Source organism: Scyliorhinus torazame, chromosome 17, assembly GCF_047496885.1.
Source record: "Scyliorhinus torazame isolate Kashiwa2021f chromosome 17, sScyTor2.1, whole genome shotgun sequence".
Taxonomy (NCBI): Eukaryota; Metazoa; Chordata; class Chondrichthyes; order Carcharhiniformes; family Scyliorhinidae; genus Scyliorhinus; species Scyliorhinus torazame.
In genome coordinates this window covers 83,814,531-83,834,245 of record NC_092723.1, presented here as the reverse complement: position 1 = coordinate 83,834,245, position 19,715 = coordinate 83,814,531, and the positions used below count along the sequence as shown (strand labels likewise).

Sequence of the window (19,715 nt, the reverse complement as noted above, 5' to 3'; positions counted from 1 at the left end):
ATCCCAAACAGATCTGTGACACAGGACTCTGTGCTCTACGGACTGTTTCCAGGGACACACACCGAGACAAATATCAACTGCTGCTGGAAGGTCATCAACTCGGTAAAAGACGCTCTTTGGTCTGCCCGAAACTTGCTGATCTTCCAGTGCAAAGAATTGTCCTCGACCGAGTGTTGCAGACTGGCACATTCCAAGGTCCAGGACTACGTGCTGAGGGACGCACTCAAGCTTGGTGCAGCTGCCGCCAAGGCGCAATGGGGAAAGACCACTGTGTAAAGTCTTTCCAGCAAATGTACACCGAGGGGCGGGTAACAGTGTAAAGCCCCTCGGTCGGGGCAACCAACACTCCAATGTACAAAAAAAACTGGCACTGTAAATATTTAAGAAGGAATTGTAATGTAAAGAGTGATATGTGTATGACAATATCAAAATTGAATGGAAGAAAGTCAAGGCAACATGTAACCCTGCCGGAAATGTACAGTCAAGACGATTTGAAATGTTTCTGTAATGCTCATGATAAATTTTTATGAATAAAGTATATTTTTTTGAAAAAAAAAAAATCTGTTGCAGACTGGCACATTCCAAGGTCCAGGACGACGTGCTGAGGGACGCACTCAAGCTTGGGGCAGCAGCCGCCAAGGCGCAATGGGGAAAGACCACTGTGTAAAGTCTTTCCAGCAAATGTACACCGAGGGGCGCGTAACAGTGTAAAGCCCCTCGGTCTGGGCAACCAACACTACAATGCATAAAACAAACATGCCACTGTAAATATTTAAGAAGGAATTGTAATGTAAAGAGTGCTATGTGTATGACAATATCAAAATTGAATGGAAGAAAGTCAAGGCAACATGTAACCCTGCCGGAAATGTACAGTCAAGACAATTTGAAATGTTTCTGTAATGCTCATGATAAATTTTTATGAATAAAGTATATTTTTTTGAAAAAAAAAAAAAAAATCTGTTCTTATCAGTTTAATATCTGATACGTCCCTTATCTGGGGACCATATATTAAATTGATTTTTGGAGCAGGGAGATGGAATAGGGGCTTGCTCCGTCCACTCCACGCATCGACCTGGTATTGCAGTATCTCCAGGAACGGTGCACACCACCCCTTTATGGGTAATTTCAAAGTCAAAAAACAGCTCAAACACATACAAATATACACTTTATTCACATTTCTTTCATCACACAACAAAACGCTCCGTCAAGTGGCTGCTGCTACTCAGCTTCTACGGGGTGTGATGAAGGATGACGAAAGGCCTCATCTTACAAGCACAAGGGGGAAAGCAAACAAATTCAAAATTGACCACCCATTTCACTGCAAAATCCTACCAACTGTCCTGGCTTGACACAATTCACACCTCTGAAACCTGGGGTTACCCCATCTCTGGATCTGTAAAGATTTAATCACCTGCTAATGGTCGCATTCCAAGCATTGTCTGGCATCTTTGAATCTGTCCATATATATGTTTCTGGAGCATACCTCTTCATTCACCTGAGGAAGGAGCAGCGCTCCGAAAGCTAGTGACATCGAAACAAACCTGTTGGACTTTAACCTGGTGTTGTAAGACTTCGTACTGTGCTCACCCCAGTCCAACGCCGGCATCTCCACATCATTTCACTGTTGAATGTGGATTACTCGGCTTCTCGGCCTTTTGGCTAAGATCAAGTGTAGTCTCATTTGATCGAGGGAAGCTGAGGATTTCCATGTCGATCGTGGATTGGAGAACTCGGAAGGATTGAAGTCGTAAAAGAGGAAACTTTTGGAGCTTGGCTGCTATTGGTGGATCTACATGCTGGCCTAAACCTCGGGTTTAGGCCTAACGCCGATACAGTTTCACACCCAACGTACGAGCTATGGATGCAGCTGCATCCCGACCACCAGGCTGGGGAGTGCGAAACACTGTCCGAGTCACAGTGAAGAAAACGGAAGGAGAGTCACCTTTGGATCGGATACTCTTCGTGAAGCGGGTACTGCTCGAGTGTTGTGGGTTTAAAGCAACAGAAATCTTCTGCTTGCAAAACTTCCCCAAGAATGGCTTCTTTGATGTCACCTTCAAGAGCGTCGCAGCGTGCATCAAATTCTTGAACGTCTTCAAGGAAAAAGGTAACCAGAGTCCCCTGTCGATCCTGACTGCGGAGCCTCTGTTTACGCTACCGGCACAGCGAAATCGGGTTGTTACACTGCACACGTACAACCCCCACGTCCCTGTGTCTGATGTGCTCACGTTCCTCGCCAGGTACGCTGAGCTGAAAAGTGACAGCGTGCAAGTGAAAGACACCTTCGGCATCTGGACAAGTGAGCACCAGGTCAAGGTGACCCTAAGAACGGACAGCAACGGAGCCATCCTGCATCCCCCCTCCAATTTCGCTATTGGAGTAAATCGTGGCTACCTCTACTACGTGGGACAGCCACGAGTATGCCACACCTGTGGCAAAACGGGGCATGTTGCCGCAAACTGCAGTGTGACCTTCTGCAAGAACTGCAGGCAGGAGGGACACATGACTAAGGACTGCAAGGAAGACAAGTGCTGCAACCTGTGTGGGGAGGCCGGCCATCTTTACAGGGCCTGCCCGAAACGCGGGACGACATATGCACAGATCATCAGCAGCGGAGTCAAAAAGGCGACCAGAGAGGAGGTGCATACACCCTCCACCGAAAAATACACCACGGTTCAGAATGAGGAAAAGCAACAGAAGGGCCCCCAACAAAAAGAGGAGGCCCCAGCACCTCCTGACAACCCAACCCCAGCCCCATCTGATGAGGAACACTCAATGGAAGAGGAAGAGGATGGGACAAAGAATAAAGAGCCCTGGGAAACCGTGAACAGGGACAAACGAAAGAGGAAACAAAAAAACAAACTGAAGAACCCCCTGAGGGGTAGTGGCAAAAAGCGACACCTCTCAGCCGGCGCACTTAGTGCCGACACCTCATCCGATGAGGGAAAACAGGACAAGAATCGGCCTCAGATAAAGAGGCAAAGCACCAACGTGGAACGGAAGGCACAGACTCCCCAGACCACCGACCGGGAAGAAAACAAGGTCGCAGACCAACCCCTGATAGTAACGAGCAGCAACAACCCAGGTGAAGACCGGCCTGCAACCCCAACACCTACTGACTGCCACGACGAACCCCAGGGCTACACCACCCCCCCAATGCATCTGCATCAAAATCACGGGGCCAGTACGGACTAGAACAGTTTTCTCAGCCCTGCAACTGTGCTAAAGTTTGCGAGCACCACCGGCATGCTGGGGAACATTCAACAGCTGGAACAGCCAACTGTATAGACTCTGGACTCTTGAGACTGGTAAATCTATCTTTTTATAATGGGTTTAAAAATTGCATCCATAAATGTGCGAAGCATCAAAGATACTTCGCGGTGTGTAGCCACACTCAACTATTTGGCAAATGTAAAAGCTGACCTACTGTTCCTGCAGGAGTGCGGAATTCCGCACCTCAGCAACTACAGGCGCTGGTCGAGCTGGTGGTCCCACGGGCCATCCATCTGGTCAGGAGGAAACGACTGCCGCTCCTCCGGCATGGGTATTCTGCTGCGGGGAGGCAACTTCACCATCTCCGACGTTAAGGAGGTGGTGGGCGGGCGCCTCCTCGTAGCAGACGTGAAATACAAAAACACCCCTCTCAGACTTATTAATGTGTACGCCCCGGCCGTAAAAAGTGAGCGGCTGGCAGTTCTTCAGCAACTCCCACTGCTGTTGGCCACCTCCAAGCCGGTCATCCTGGGTGGTGACTTCAACTGCATCATCGATGCGGCTGGACGATCCAGCAAAGCCAACAGCAAACTAGACGCTACGTCCAGACTCCTGATGGAAACGGTAAAAGACGCCAAGCTGCTCGACGTCTGCAGCAACCCTGCAGACGGCGCGCAGCGTAGATACACATGGTCACGGCCAGACGGGTCCGTCCGCTCCAGGATAGACTTCTTTTTTGTGTCCCGAGCTTTCACGGTCAGGTCCACCGACGTAACGCCGGTGTTCTTCTCTGACCACTGCCTCCTACTGGCCGACTGCCACCTGCAGGAAAACCAGGGGGTAGGCAGGGGGACGTGGAAGCTAAATGTAAAACTGCTGACCCCTGAGAACATCGAGGAACTCAGGAGGGATTACAAAGGTTGGAGAACCGTGAAACCCCTCTTTGAGGCCCCACATCTCTGGTGGGAAGCAATCAAGGGGAATATCAAGAGGTTTTTCATCCTCAAGGGCGTTCAAAAGGTGAGAGAGAGACGAGGGGTCATGTCCAGGCTCCAGAAAAGTATGCAAAATTTGCTCCAGCTGCAGTCGATGGGGGTGGATGTCAAGGAGGATCTCCAAGAGGTGAAGAGCCAGCAAGCCTCGCTCTACACCTCGGAGGCCTCCAAGGTTATCTTCCGTTCCAGAGTCCGCTCCGTGGAGCAGGACGAAAAGTGCTCACACTTCTTCTTCCAAAAGGTGCACAGAGAGACCTCTGTGATCAGCAGCCTGAAGGAAGAAGATGGCTCTGAAAAGTCATCGCAGTCTGACATCCTGAGGATCAGCCAATCCTTTTATGCCGGACTGTATGACCTGAAGCCAACAGATAGCACTGTTTCCCAGACCTTCCTGTCGACTATCACGGAGGTCATAGGCGACAGCGAGCTGGAAAACCTGGACAAATCACTAACTCTGGACGAGCTGACAAAGGCCGCCAAGTCCTTCGAGACGAGTAAAACTCCCGGAAGCGACGGCTTACCGGTTGAGTTGTATTCGGCTCTGTGGGACTGGATGGGCCCAGACCTGCTGGAAGTGTACGAGAGTATGCTTCTGGAAGGCAGCATGTCAGAGTCCATGAGGAAAGGCATCATCACCCTCATCTACAAGCAGAAGGGGGAAAGGGAAGAAATTCGAAATTGGCGACCCATTTCACGGTTGAATGTGGACTACAAAATTCTAGCAAAGGTCATCGCCAATCGGGTCAGGTCTGCTCTGGAGTCGGTGATCCACCCTGACCAGACCTGTGCTGTACCCGGCAGGAAGATCTCTGATAGCCTCGCGCTACTCAGGGATACGATCGCCTACGTGCAGGACAGGGGGGTGGACACTTGCCTCATCAGCCTTGACCAGGAGAAGGCTTTTGACAGAATATCACACACCTACATGATGGATGTGCTCTCCAAAATGGGGTTTGGGGAGGGAATTCGCAATTGGATCAAACTGCTCTACACAAACATCTATAGCGCAGTCTCAATCAATGGGTGGGAATCAGAAAAGTTCCAGATCAAATCTGGAGTCAGGCAGGGCTGCCCTCTCTCCTCTGCCCTTTTTGTGTGCTGCATAGAACCTTTTGCCGAGTCCATCAGGAGGGATCCGGGCATAAGAGGAGTGACGATCCCAGGCAGTGGAGGCATGCAAGTCAAGGCCTCCCTGTACATGGACGACATTGCCGTCTTCTGCTCGGATCCTGCGTCTGTGCGCAGGCTCTTGACCACCTGCGACCAGCTTGAACTGGCCTCGGGAGCCAAGGTAAACCGTGGCAAGAGCGAGGCCATGTTCTTTGGGAACTGGGCCGACCGGTCCTTTGTCCCCTTCACTGTCAGGTCCGATTACCTGAAGGTGCTGGGGATATGGTTCGGAGCTGCTGGGGCGTGCACCAAAAACTGGGAGGAGCGCATAGGAAAGGTAAGACAGAAACTGGGCTGGTGGGAGCAACGCTCCCTCTCCATTGCGGGCAAAACCCTGGTCATCAGGTGTGAGGTACTCTCGGTGCTACTGTACGTGGCGCAGGTCTGGCCCATAACCCGACCCTACGCCACAGCAGTCACCCGGGCCATCTTCAAATTTATCTGGCGATCCAAGATGGACCGTGTCCGAAGGGACACCATGTACAAACCTCTGGAGAAGGGAGGGCGGAACGTACCCAACGCCTCCCTCATCCTGTTGGCCACCTTTGTGTCCAGCTGCATCAAGCTGTGCGTGGACCCCTAGTATGCAAACACCAAGTGTCACTACATACTGAGGTTCTACCTGTCCCCGGTGTTGCGAAGGATGGGCCTGGCCTCATTGCCGCGGAACGCTCCAAGTAGTTGGACCGTACCGTACCACCTGTCCTTTGTGGAAAAGTTTTTGAAGGAAAACACCTTTGACCACAAGGCAATGAAGCAGTGGTCAGCACGTAATGTCCTCGAGGCCCTCAGGGAAAAGGAGACCGTGGAGGACGTTGGATGGTTCCCTGAGCAGACTGCCAGAGTCATCTGGCAGAACGCCTCATCACCAGAACTTTCAAACAAGCACCAAGACCTAGCTTGGCTGGTGGTGAGAAGGGCCCTCCCTGTCAGATTCTTCATGCACACCCGAAGGCTCTGCACCAATGCACGCTGCCCTCGGAGTGGCTGTGGGGGAAATGAGACGGTCACACACCTCCTTGTGGAATGTGCCTTTGCAAAGAAGGTCTGGAGAGAGATGCAGTGGTATTTGTCAAGGTTTATCCCAAACAGATCTGTGACACAGGACTCTGTGCTCGACGGACTGTTTCCAGGGACACACACCGAGACAAATATCAACTGCTGCTGGAAGGTCATCAACTCGGTGAAAGACGCTCTTTGGTCTGCCCGAAACTTGCTGATCTTCCAGTGCAAAGAATTGTCCTCGACCGAGTGTTGCAGACTGGCACATTCCAAGGTCCAGGACTACGTGCTGAGGGACGCACTCAAGCTTGGGGCAGCTGCCGCCAAGGCGCAATGGGGAAAGACCACTGTGTAAAGTCTTTCCAGCAAATGTACACCGAGGGGCGCGTAACAGTGTAAAGCCCCTCGGTCTGGGCAACCAACACTCCAATGTATAAAACAAACATGCCACTGTAAATATTTAAGAAGGAATTGTAATGTAAAGAGTGATATGTGTACGACAATATCAAAATTGAATGAAAGAAAGTCAAGGCAACATGTAACCCTGCCGAAAATGTACAGTCAAGACAATTTGAAATGTTTCTGTAATGCTCATGATAAATTTTTATGAATAAAGTATATTTTTTTGAAAAAAAGAAAAAAAAAAAAAAAAAAATCTGTTCTTATCAGTTACCGAGGGGCGCGTAACAGTGTAAAGCCCCTCGGTCTGGGCAACCAACACTCCAATGTATAAAACAAACATGCCACTGTAAATATTTAAGAAGGAATTGTAATGTAAAGAGTGATATGTGTACGACAATATCAAAATTGAATGAAAGTCAAGGCAACGTGTAACCCTGCCGGAAATGTACAGTCAAGACAATTTGAAATGTTTCTGTAATGCTCATGATACATTTTTATGAATAAAGTATATTTTTTTGAAAAAAAAAAAATCTGTTCTTATCAGTTTAATATCTGATACGTCCCTTATCTGGGGACCATATATTAAATTGATTATTGGAGCAGGGAGATGGAATAGGGGCTTGCTCCGTCCACTCCACGCATCAACCTGTTATTGCAGTATCTCCAGGAACGGTGCACACCACCCCTTTATGGGGAATTTCAAAGTCAAAAAACAGCTCAAACACATACAAATATACACTTTATTCACATTTCTTTCATCACACAACAAAACGCTCCGTCAAGTGGCTGCTGCTACTCAGCTTCTACGGGGTGTGATGAAGGATGACGAAAGGCCTCATCTTACAAGCACAAGGGGGAAAGCAAACAAATTCAAAATTGACCACCCATTTCACTGCAAAATCCTACCAACTGTCCTGGCTTGACACAATTCACACCTCTGAAACCTGGGGTTACCCCATCTCTGGATCTGTAAAGATTTAATCACCTGCTAATGGTCGCATTCCAAGCATTGTCTGGCATCTTTGAATCTGTCCATATATATGTTTCTGGAGCATACCTCTTCATTCACCTGAGGAAGGAGCAGCGCTCCGAAAGCTAGTGACATCGAAACAAACCTGTTGGACTTTAACCTGGTGTTGTAAGACTTCGTACTGTGCTCACCCCAGTCCAATGCCGGCATCTCCACATCATTTCACTGTTGAACGTGGATTACTCGGCTTCTCGGCCTTTTGGCTAAGATCAAGTGTAGTCTCATTTGATCGAGGGAAGCTGAGGATTTCCATGTCGATCGTGGATTGGAGAACTCGGAGGGATTGAAGTCGTAAAAGAGGAAACTTTTGGAGCTTGGCTGCTATTGGTGGATCTACATGCTGGCCTAAACCTCTGGTTTAGGCCTAACGCCGATACAGTTTCACACCCAACGAACGAGCTATGGATGCAGCTGCATCCCGACCACCAGGCTGGGGAGTGCGAAACACTGTCCGAGTCACAGTGAAGAAAACGGAAGGAGAGTCACCTTTGGATCGGATACTCTTCGTGAAGCGGGTGCTGCTCGAGTGTTGTGGGTTTAAAGCAACAGAAATCTTCTGCTTGCAAAACTTCCCCAAGAATGGCTTCTTTGATGTCACCTTCAAGAGCGTCGCAGCGTGCATCAAATTCTTGAACGTCTTCAAGGAAAAAGGTAACCAGAGTCCCTTGTCGATCCTGACTGCGGAGCCTCTGTTTACGCTACCGGCACAGCGAAATCGGGTTGTTACACTGCACACGTACAACCCCCACGTCCCTGTGTCTGATGTGCTCACGTTCCTCGCCAGGTACGCTGAGCTGAAAAGTGACAGCGTGCAAGTGAAAGACACCTTCGGCATCTGGACAAGTGAGCACCAGGTCAAGGTGACCCTAAGAACGGACAGCAACGGAGCCATCCTGCATCCCCCCTCCAATTTCGCTATTGGAGTAAATCGTGGCTACCTCTACTACGTGGGACAGCCACGAGTATGCCACACCTGTGGCAAAACGGGGCATGTTGCCGCAAACTGCAGTGTGACCTTCTGCAAAAACTGCAGGCAGGAGGGACACGTGACTAAGGACTGCAAGGAAGACAAGTGCTGCAACCTGTGTGGGGAGGCCGGCCATCTTTACAGGGCCTGCCCGAAACGCGGCGCGACATACGCTCAAATCATCAGCAGCGGAGTTAAAAAGGCGACCAGAGAGGAGGTGCATACACCCTCCACCGAAAAAGACACCACGGCTCAGAATGAGGAAAAGCAACTGAAGGGCCCCCAACAAAAAGAGGAGGCCCCAGCACCTCCTGACAACCCAACCCCAGCCCCATCTGATGAGGAACACTCAATGGAAGAGGAAGAGGATGGGACAAAGAATAAAGAGCCCTGGGAAACAGTGAACAGGGACAAACGAAAGAGAAAACAAAAAAACAAACTGAAGAACCCCCCGAGGGGTAGTGGCAAAAAGCGACACCTCTCAGCCGGCGCACTTAGCGCCGACACCTCATCCGATGAGGGAAAACAGGACAAGAATCGGCCTCAAATAAAGAGGCAAAGCACCAACGTGGAACGGAAGGCACAGACCCCCCAGACCACCGACCGGGAAGAAAACAAGGTCACAGACCAACCCCCGATAGCAACGAGCAGCAACAACCCAGGTGAAGAACGGCCTGCAACCCCAACACCTACTGACTGCCACGACGAACCCCAGGGCTACACCACCCCCCCAATGCATCTGCATCAAAATCACCGGGCCAGTACGGACCAGAACAGTTTTCTCAGCCCTGCAACTGTGCTAAAGTTTGCGAGCACCACCGGCATGCTGGGGAACATTCAACAGCTGGAACAGCCAACTGTATAGACTCTGGACTCTTGAGACTGGTAAATCTATCTTTTTATAATGGGTTTAAAAATTGCATCCATAAATGTGCGAAGCATCAAAGATACTTCGCGGTGTGTAGCCACACTCAACTATTTGGCAAATGTAAAAGCTGACCTACTGTTCCTGCAGGAGTGCGGAATTCCGCACCTCAGCAACTACAGGCGCTGGTCGAGCTGGTGGTCCCACGGGCCATCCATCTGGTCAGGAGGAAACGACTGCCGCTCCTCCGGCCTGGGTATTCTGCTGCGGGGAGGCAACTTCACCATCTCCGACGTTAAGGAGGTGGTGGGCGGGCGCCTCCTCGTAGCAGACGTGAAATACAAAAACACCCCTCTCAGACTTATAAATGTGTGCGCCCCGGCCGTAAAAAGTGAGCGGCTGGCAGTCCTTCAGCAACTCCCACTGCTGTTGGCCACCTCCAAGCCGGTCATCCTGGGTGGTGACTTCAACTGCATCATCGATGCGGCTGGACGATCCAGCAAAGCCGACAGCAAACTAGACGCTACGTCCAGACTCCTGATGGAAACGGTAAAAGACGCCAAGCTGCTCGACGTCTGCAGCAACCCTGCAGACGGCGCGCAGCGTAGATACACATGGTCACGGCCAGACGGGTCCGTCCGCTCCAGGATAGACTTCTTTTTTGTGTCCCGAGCTTTCACGGTCAGGTCCACCGACGTAACGCCGGTGTTCTTCTCTGACCACTGCCTCCTACTGGCCGACTGCCACCTGCAGGAAGACCAGGGGGTAGGCAGGGGGACGTGGAAGCTAAATGTAAAACTGCTGACCCCTGAGAACATCGAGGAACTCAGGAGGGATTACAAAGGTTGGAGAACCGTGAAACCCCTCTTTGAGGCCCCACATCTCTGGTGGGAAGCAATCAAGGGGAATATCAAGAGGTTTTTCATCCTCAAGGGCGTTCAAAAGGTGAGAGAGAGACGAGGGGTCATGTCCAGGCTCCAGAAAAGTATGCAAAATTTGCTCCAGCTGCAGTCGATGGGGGTGGATGTTAAGGAGGATCTCCAAGAGGTGAAGAGCCAGCAAGCCTCGCTCTACACCTCGGAGGCCTCCAAGGTTATCTTCCGTTCCAGAGTCCGCTCCGTGGAGCAGGACGAAAAGTGCTCACGCTTCTTCTTCCAAAAGGTGCACAGAGACACCTCTGTGATCAGCAGCCTGAAGGAAGAAGATGGCTCTGAAAAGTCATCGCAGTCTGACATCCTGAGGATCAGCCAATCCTTTTATGCCGGACTGTATGACCTGAAGCCAACAGATAGCACTGTTTCCCAGACCTTCCTGTCGACTATCACGGAGGTCATAGGCGACAGCGAGCTGGAAAACCTGGACAAACCACTAACTCTGGACGAGCTGACAAAGGCCGCCAAGTCCTTCGAGACGAGTAAAACTCCCGGAAGCGACGGCTTACCGGTTGAGTTGTATTCGGCTCTGTGGGACTGGATGGGCCCAGACCTGCTGGAAGTGTACGAGAGTATGCTTCTGGAAGGCAGCATGTCAGAGTCCATGAGGAAAGGCATCATCACCCTCATCTACAAGCAGAAGGGGGAAAGGGAAGAAATTCGAAATTGGCGACCCATTTCACGGTTGAATGTGGACTACAAAATTCTAGCAAAGGTCATCGCCAATCGGGTCAGGTCTGCTCTGGAGTCGGTGATCCACCCTGACCAGACCTGTGCTGTACCCGGCCGGAAGATCTCTGATAGCCTCGCGCTACTCAGGGATACGATCGCCTACGTGCAGGACAGGGGGGTGGACACTTGCCTCATCAGCCTTGACCAGGAGAAGGCTTTTGACAGAATATCACACACCTACATGATGGATGTGCTCTCCAAAATGGGGTTTGGGGAGGGAATTCGCAATTGGATCAAACTGCTCTACACAAACATCTATAGCGCAGTCTCAATCAATGGGTGGGAATCAGAAAAGTTCCAGATCAAATCTGGAGTCAGGCAGGGCTGCCCTCTCTCCTCTGCCCTTTTTGTGTGCTGCATAGAACCTTTTGCCGAGTCCATCAGGCGGGATCCGGGCATAAGAGGAGTGACGATCCCAGGCAGTGGAGGCATGCAAGTCAAGGCCTCCCTGTACATGGACGACGTTGCCGTCTTCTGCTCGGATCCTGCGTCTGTACGCAGGCTCTTGACCACCTGCGACCAGTTTGAACTGGCCTCTGGAGCCAAGGTAAACCGTGGCAAGAGCGAGGCCATGTTCTTTGGGAACTGGGCCGACCAGTCCTTTGTCCCCTTCACTGTCAGGTCAGATTACCTGAAGGTGCTGGGGATATGGTTCGGAGCTCCTGGGGCGTGCACCAAAAACTGGGAGGAGCGCATAGGAAAGGTAAGACAGAAACTGGGCTGGTGGGAGCAACGCTCCCTCTCCATTGCGGGCAAAACCCTGGTCATCAGGTGTGAGGTACTCTCGGTGTTGCTGTACGTGGCGCAGGTCTGGCCCATAACCCGACCCTACGCCACAGCAGTCACCCGGGCCATCTTCAAATTTATCTGGCGATCCAAGATGGACCGTGTCCGAAGGGACACCATGTACAAACCTCTGGAGAAAGGAGGGCGGAACGTACCCAACGCCTCCCTCATCCTGTTGGCCACCTTTGTGTCCAGCTGCATCAAGCTGTGCGTGGACCCCCAGTATGCAAACACCAAGTGTCACTACATACTGAGGTTCTACCTGTCCCCGCTGTTACGAAGGATGGGCCTGGCCTCATTGCCGCGGATCTCTCCAAGTAGTTGGACCGTACCGTACCACCTGTCCTTCGTGGAAAAGTTTTTGAAGAAAAACACCTTTGACCACAAGGCAATGAAGCAGTGGTCAGCACGTAATGTCCTCGAGGCCCTCAGGGAAAAGGAGACCGTGGAGGACGTTGGATGGTTCCCTGAGCAGACTGCCAGAGTCATCTGGCAGAACGCCTCATCACCAGAACTTTCAAACAAGCACCAAGACCTAGCTTGGCTGGTGGTGAGAAGGGCCCTCCCTGTCAGATTCTTCATGCACACCCGAAGGCTCTGCACCAATGCACGCTGCCCTCGGAGTGGCTGTGGGGGAAATGAGACGGTCACACACCTCCTTGTGGAATGTGCCTTTGCAAAGAAGGTCTGGAGAGAGATGCAGTGGTATTTGTCAAGGTTTATCCCAAACAGATCTGTGACACAGGACTCTGTGCTCGACGGACTGTTTCCAGGGACACACACCGAGACAAATATCAACTGCTGCTGGAAGGTCATCAACTCGGTAAAAGACGCTCTTTGGTCTGCCCGAAACTTGCTGATCTTCCAGTGCAAAGAATTGTCCTCGACCGAGTGTTGCAGACTGGCACATTCCAAGGTCCAGGACTACGTGCTGAGGGACGCACTCAAGCTTGGGGCAGCTGCCGCCAAGGCGCAATGGGGAAAGACCACTGTGTAAAGTCTTTCCAGCAAATGTACACCGAGGGGCGGGTAACAGTGTAAAGCCCCTCGGTCTGGGCAACCAACACTCCAATGTACAAAAAAAAACTGGCACGAAAAATATTTAAGAAGGAATTGTAATGTAAAGAGTGATATGTGTATGACAATACCAAAATTGAATGGAAGAAAGTCAAGGCAACATGTAACCCTGCCGGAAATGTACAGTCAAGACAATTTGAAATGTTTCTGTAATGCTCATGATAAATTTTTATGAATAAAGTATATTTTTTTGAAAAAAAAAAAAAAAATCTGTTCTTATCAGTTTAATATCTGATACGTCCCTTATCTGGGGACCATATATTAAATTGATTTTTGGAGCAGGGAGATGGAATAGGGGCTTGCTCCGTCCACTCCACGCATCGACCTGGTCTCCAGGAACGGTGCACACCACCCCTTTATGGGGAATTTCAAAGTCAAAAAACAGCTCAAGCACATACAAATATACACTTTATTCACATTTCTTTCATCACACAACAAAACGCTTCGTCAAGTGGCTGCTGCTACTCAGCTTCTACCTGGCCCCGGTGTGATGAAGGATGACGAAAGGCATCATCACCCTCATCTTACAAGCAGAAGGGGGAAAGCAAACAAATTCAAAATTTACGACCCATTTCACTGTTGAATGTGGATTACTTGGCTTCTCGGCCTTTTGGCTCAGATCAAGTGTAGTCTCATTTGATCGAGGGAAGCTGAGGATTTCGATGTCGATCGTGGATTGGAGAACTCGGAGGGATTGAAGTCGTCAAAGAGGAAACGTTTGGAGCTTGGCTGCTATTGGTGGATCTACATGCTGGCCTAAACCTCGGGTTTAGGCCTAACGCCGATACAGTTTCACACCCAACGTACGAGCTATGGATGCAGCTACATCCCGACCACCAGGCTGGGGAGTGCGAAACACTGTCCGAGTCACAGTGAAGAAAACGGAAGGAGAGTCACCTTTGGATCGGACACTCTTCGTGAAGCGGGTGCTGCTCGAGTGTTGTGGGTTTAAAGCAACAGAAATCTTCTGCTTGCAAAACTTCCCCAAGAATGGCTTCTTTGATGTCACCTTCAAGAGCGTCGCAGCGTGCATCAAATTCTTGAACGTCTTCAAGGAAAAAGGTAACCAGAGTCCCCTGTCGATCCTGACTGCGGAGCCTCTGTTTACGCTACCGGCACAGCGAAATCGGGTTGTTACACTGCACACGTACAACCCCCACGACCCTGTGTCTGATGTGCTCACGTTCCTCGCCAGGTACGCTGAGCTGAAAAGTGACAGCGTGCAAGTGAAAGACACCTTCGGCATCTGGACAAGTGAGCACCAGGTCAAGGTGACCCTAAGAACGGACAGCAACGGAGCCATCCTGCATCCCCCCTCCAATTTCGCTATTGGAGTAAATCGTGGCTACCTCTACTACGTGGGACAGCCACGAGTATGCCATGCCTGTGGCAAAACGGGGCATGTTGCCGCAAACTGCAGTGTGACCTTCTGCAAGAACTGCAGGCAGGAGGGACACATGACTAAGGACTGCAAGGAAGACAAGTGCTGCAACCTGTGTGGGGAGGCCGGCCATCTTTACAGGGCCTGCCCGAAACGCGGGGCGACATATGCACAGATCATCAGCAGCGGAGTCAAAAAGGCGACCAGAGAGGAGGTGCATACACCCTCCACCGAAAAAGACACCACGGTTCAGAATGAGGAAAAGCAACAGAAGGGCCCCCAACAAAAAGAGGAGGCCCCAGCACCTCCTGACAACCCAACCCCAGCCCCATCTGATGAGGAACACTCAATGGAAGAGGAAGAGGATGGGACAAAGAATAAAGAGCCCTGGGAAACCGTGAACAGGGACAAACGAAAGAGGAAACAAAAAAACAAACTGAAGAACCCCCTGAGGGGTAGTGGCAAAAAGCGACACCTCTCAGCCGGCGCACTTAGTGCCGACACCTCATCCGATGAGGGAAAACAGGACAAGAATCGGCCTCAGATAAAGAGGCAAAGCACCAACGTGGAACGGAAGGCACAGACCCCCCAGACCACCGACCGGGAAGAAAACAAGGTCACAGACCAACCCCCGATAGCAACGAGCAGCAACAACCCAGGTGAAGACCGGCCTGCAACCCCAACACCTACTGACTGCCACGACGAACCCCAGGGCTACACCACCCCCCCAATGCATCTGCATCAAAATCACGGGGCCAGTACGGACCAGAACAGTTTTCTCAGCCCTGCAACTGTGCTAAAGTTTGCGAGCACCACCGGCATGCTGGGGAACATTCAACAGCTGGAACAGCCAACTGTATAGACTCTGGACTCTTGAGACTGGTAAATCTACCTTTTTATAATGGGTTTAAAAATTGCATCCATAAATGTGCGAAGCATCAAAGATACTTCGCGGTGTGTAGCCACACTCAACTATTTGGCAAATGTAAAAGCTGACCTACTGTTCCTGCAGGGGTGCAGAATTCCGCACCTCAGCAACTACAGGCGCTGGTCGAGCTGGTGGTCCCACGGGCCATCCATCTGGTCAGGAGGAAACGACTGCCGCTCCTCCGGCCTGGGTTTTCTGCTGCGGGGAGGCAACTTCACCATCTCCGACGTTAAGGAGGTGGTGGGCGGGCGCCTCCTCGTAGCAGACGTGAAATACAAAAACACCCCTCTCAGACTTATTAATGTGTACGCCCCGGCCGTAAAAAGTGAGCGGCTGGCAGTTCTTCAGCAACTCCCACTGCTGTTGGCCACCTCCAAGCCGGTCATCCTGGGTGGTGACTTCAACTGCATCATCGATGCGGCTGGACGATCCAGCAAAGCCGACAGCAAACTAGACGCTACGTCCAGACTCCTGATGGAAACGGTAAAAGACGCCAAGCTGCTCGACGTCTGCAGCAACCCTGCAGACGGCGCGCAGCGTAGATACACATGGTCACGGCCAGACGGGTCCGTCCGCTCCAGGATAGACTTCTTTTTTGTGTCCCGAGCTTTCACGGTCATGTCCACCGACGTAACGCCGGTGTTCTTCTCTGACCACTGCCTCCTACTGGCCGACTGCCACCTGCAGGAAGACCAGGGGGTAGGCAGGGGGATGTGGAAGCTAAATGTAAAACTGCTGACCCCTGAGAACATCGAGGAACTCATGAGGGATTACAAAGGTTGGAGAACCGTGAAACCCCTCTTTGAGGCCCCACATCTCTGGTGGGAAGCAATCAAGGGGAATATCAAGAGGTTTTTCATCCTCAAGGGCGTTCAAAAGGTGAGAGAGAGACGAGGGGTCATGTCCAGGCTCCAGAAAAGAATGCAAAATTTGCTCCAGCTGCAGTCGATGGGGGTGGATGTCAAGGAGGATCTCCAAGAGGTGAAGAGCCAGCAAGCCTCGCTCTACACCTCGGAGGCCTCCAAGGTTATCTTCCGTTCCAGAGTCCGCTCCGTGGAGCAGGACGAAAAGTGCTCACGCTTCTTCTTCCAAAAGGTGCACAGAGAGACCTCTGTGATCAGCAGCCTGAAGGAAGAAGATGGCTCTGAAAAGTCATCGCAGTCTGACATCCTGAGGATCAGCCAATCCTTTTATGCCGGACTGTATGACCTGAAGCCAACAGATAGCACTGTTTCCCAGACCTTCCTGTCGACTATCACGGAGGTCATAGGCGACAGCGAGCTGGAAAACCTGGACAAACCACTAACTCTGGACGAGCTGACAAAGGCCGCCAAGTCCTTCGAGACGAGTAAAACTCCCGGAAGCGACGGCTTACCGGTTGAGTTGTATTCGGCTCTGTGGGACTGGATGGGCCCAGACCTGCTGGAAGTGTACGAGAGTATGCTTCTGGAAGGCAGCATGTCAGAGTCCATGAGGAAAGGCATCATCACCCTCATCTACAAGCAGAAGGGGGAAAGGGAAGAAATTCGAAATTGGCGACCCATTTCACTGTTGAATGTGGACTACAAAATTCTAGCAAAGGTCATCGCCAATCGGGTCAGGTCTGCTCTGGAGTCGGTGATCCACCCTGACCAGACCTGTGCTGTACCCGGCAGAAAGATCTCTGATAGCCTCGCGCTACTCAGGGATACGATCACCTACGTGCAGGACAGGGGGGTGGACACTTGCCTCATCAGCCTTGACCAGGAGAAGGCTTTTGACAGAATATCACACACCTACATGATGGATGTGCTCTCCAAAATGGGGTTTGGGGAGGGAATTCGCAATTGGATCAAACTGCTCTACACAAACATCTATAGCGCAGTCTCAATCAATGGGTGGGAATCAGAAAAGTTCCAGATCAAATCTGGAGTCAGGCAGGGCTGCCCTCTCTCCTCTGCCCTTTTTGTGTGCTGCATAGAACCTTTTGCCGAGTCCATCAGGAGGGATCCGGGCATAAGAGGAGTGACGATCCCAGGCAGTGGAGGCATGCAAGTCAAGGCCTCCCTGTACATGGACGACGTTGCCGTCTTCTGCTCGGATCCTGCGTCTGTGCGCAGGCTCTTGACCACCTGCGACCAGTTTGAACTGGCCTCGGGAGCCAAGGTAAACCGTGGCAAGAGCGAGGCCATGTTCTTTGGGAACTGGGCCGACCGGTCCTTTGTCCCCTTCACTGTCAGGTCAGATTACCTGAAGGTGCTGGGGATATGGTTCGGAGCTGCTGGGGCGTGCACCAAAAACTGGGAGGAGCGCATAGGAAAGGTAAGACAGAAACTGTGCTGGTGGGAGCAATGCTCCCTCTCCATTGCGGGCAAAACCCTGGTCATCAGGTGTGAGGTACTCTCGGTGTTACTGCACGTGGCGAAGGTCTGGCACATAACCCGACCCTACGCCACAGCAGTCACCCGGGCCATCTTCAAATTTATCTGGCGATCCAAGATGGACCGTGTCCGAAGGGACACCATGTACAAACCTCTGGAGAAGGGAGGGCGGAACGTACCCAACGCCTCCCTCATCCTGTTGGCCACCTTTGTGTCCAGCTGCATCAAGCTGTGCGTGGACCCCCAGTATGCTAACACCAAGTGTGACTACATACTGAGGTTCTACCTGTCCCCGGTGTTACGAAGGATGGGCCTGGCCTCATTGCCGCGGAACGCTCCAAGTAGTTGGACCGTACCGTACCACCTGTCCTTCGTGGAAAAGTTTTTGAAGAAAAACACCTTTGACCACAAGGCAATGAAGCAGTGGTCAGCACGTAATGTCCTCGAGGCCCTCAGGGAAAAGGAGACCGTGGAGGACGTTGGATGGTTCCCTGAGCAGACTGCCAGAGTCATCTGGCAGAACGCCTCATCACCAGAACTTTCAAACAAGCACCAAGACCTAGCTTGGCTGGTGGTGAGAAGGGCCCTCCCTGTCAGATTCTTCATGCACACCCGAAGGCTCTGCACCAATGCACGCTGCCCTCGGAGTGGCTGTGGGGGAAATGAGACGGTCACACACCTCCTTGTGGAATGTGCCTTTGCAAAGAAGGTCTGGAGAGAGATGCAGTGGTATTTGTCAAGGTTTATCCCAAACAGATCTGTGACACAGGACTCTGTGCTCTACGGACTGTTTCCAGGGACACACACCGAGACAAATATCAACTGCTGCTGGAAGGTCATCAACTCGGTAAAAGACGCTCTTTGGTCTGCCCGAAACTTGCTGATCTTCCAGTGCAAAGAATTGTCCTCGACCGAGTGTTGCAGACTGGCACATTCCAAGGTCCAGGACTACGTGCTGAGGGACGCACTCAGGCTTGGGGCAGCTGCCGCCAAGGCGCAATGGGGAAAGACCACTGTGTAAGGTCTTTCCAGCAAATGTACACCGAGGGGTGGGTAACAGTGTAAAGCCCCTCGGTCAGGGCAACCAACACTCCAATGTATAAAATAAACATGACACTGTAAATATTTAAGAAGGAATTGTAAAGTAAAGAGTGATATGTGTACGACAATATCAAAATTGAATGAAAGAAAGTCAAGGCAACATGTAACCCTGCTGAAAATGTACAGTCAAGACAATTTGAAATGTTTCTGTAATGCTCATGATAAATTTTTATGAATAAAGTATATTTTTTTGAAAAAAAAAAAAAAAAAAAAAATCTGTTCTTATCAGTTTAATATCTGATACGTCCCTTATCTGGGGACCATATATTAAATTGATTTTTGGAGCAGGGAGATGGAATAGGGGCTTGCTCCGTCCACTCCACGCATCGACCTGGTATTGCAGTATCTCCAGGAACGGTGCACACCACCCCTTTATGGGGAATTTCAAAGTCAAAAAACAGCTCAAACACATACAAATATACACTTTATTCACATTTCTTTCATCACACAACAAAACGCTCCGTCAAGTGGCTGCTGCTACTCAGCTTCTACGGGGTGTGATGAAGGATGACGAAAGGCCTCATCTTACAAGCACAAGGGGGAAAGCAAACAAATTCAAAATTGACCACCTATTTCACTGCAAAATCCTACCAACTGTCCTGGCTTGACACAATTCACACCTCTGAAACCTGGGGTTACCCCATCTCTGGATCTGTAAAGATTTAATCACCTGCTAATGGTCGCATTCCAAGCATTGTCTGACATCTTTGAATCTGTCCATATATATGTTTCTGGAGCATACCTCTTCATTCACCTGAGGAAGGAGCAGCGCTC

At 51.0% G+C, this 19,715-nt stretch overlaps 1 non-coding gene and 3 pseudogenes across 1 annotated transcript; all 4 read left to right on the top strand.

Moving 5' to 3' along the window:
• The first annotated feature begins 929 nt into the window (after positions 1 to 929).
• Positions 930 to 1,109, top strand: LOC140394671 (U2 spliceosomal RNA; annotated as a pseudogene).
• A 6,180-nt stretch (positions 1,110 to 7,289) lies between these two features.
• Positions 7,290 to 7,465, top strand: LOC140394617 (U2 spliceosomal RNA; annotated as a pseudogene).
• A 5,888-nt stretch (positions 7,466 to 13,353) lies between these two features.
• On the top strand, positions 13,354 to 13,523 carry LOC140394619 (U2 spliceosomal RNA; annotated as a pseudogene).
• A 5,600-nt stretch (positions 13,524 to 19,123) lies between these two features.
• Positions 19,124 to 19,309, top strand: LOC140394696 (U2 spliceosomal RNA). Its single transcript, XR_011935979.1, has one exon. It is a non-coding gene; the product is annotated as a U2 spliceosomal RNA (small nuclear RNA).
• The last annotated feature ends 406 nt before the right edge of the window (positions 19,310 to 19,715 follow it).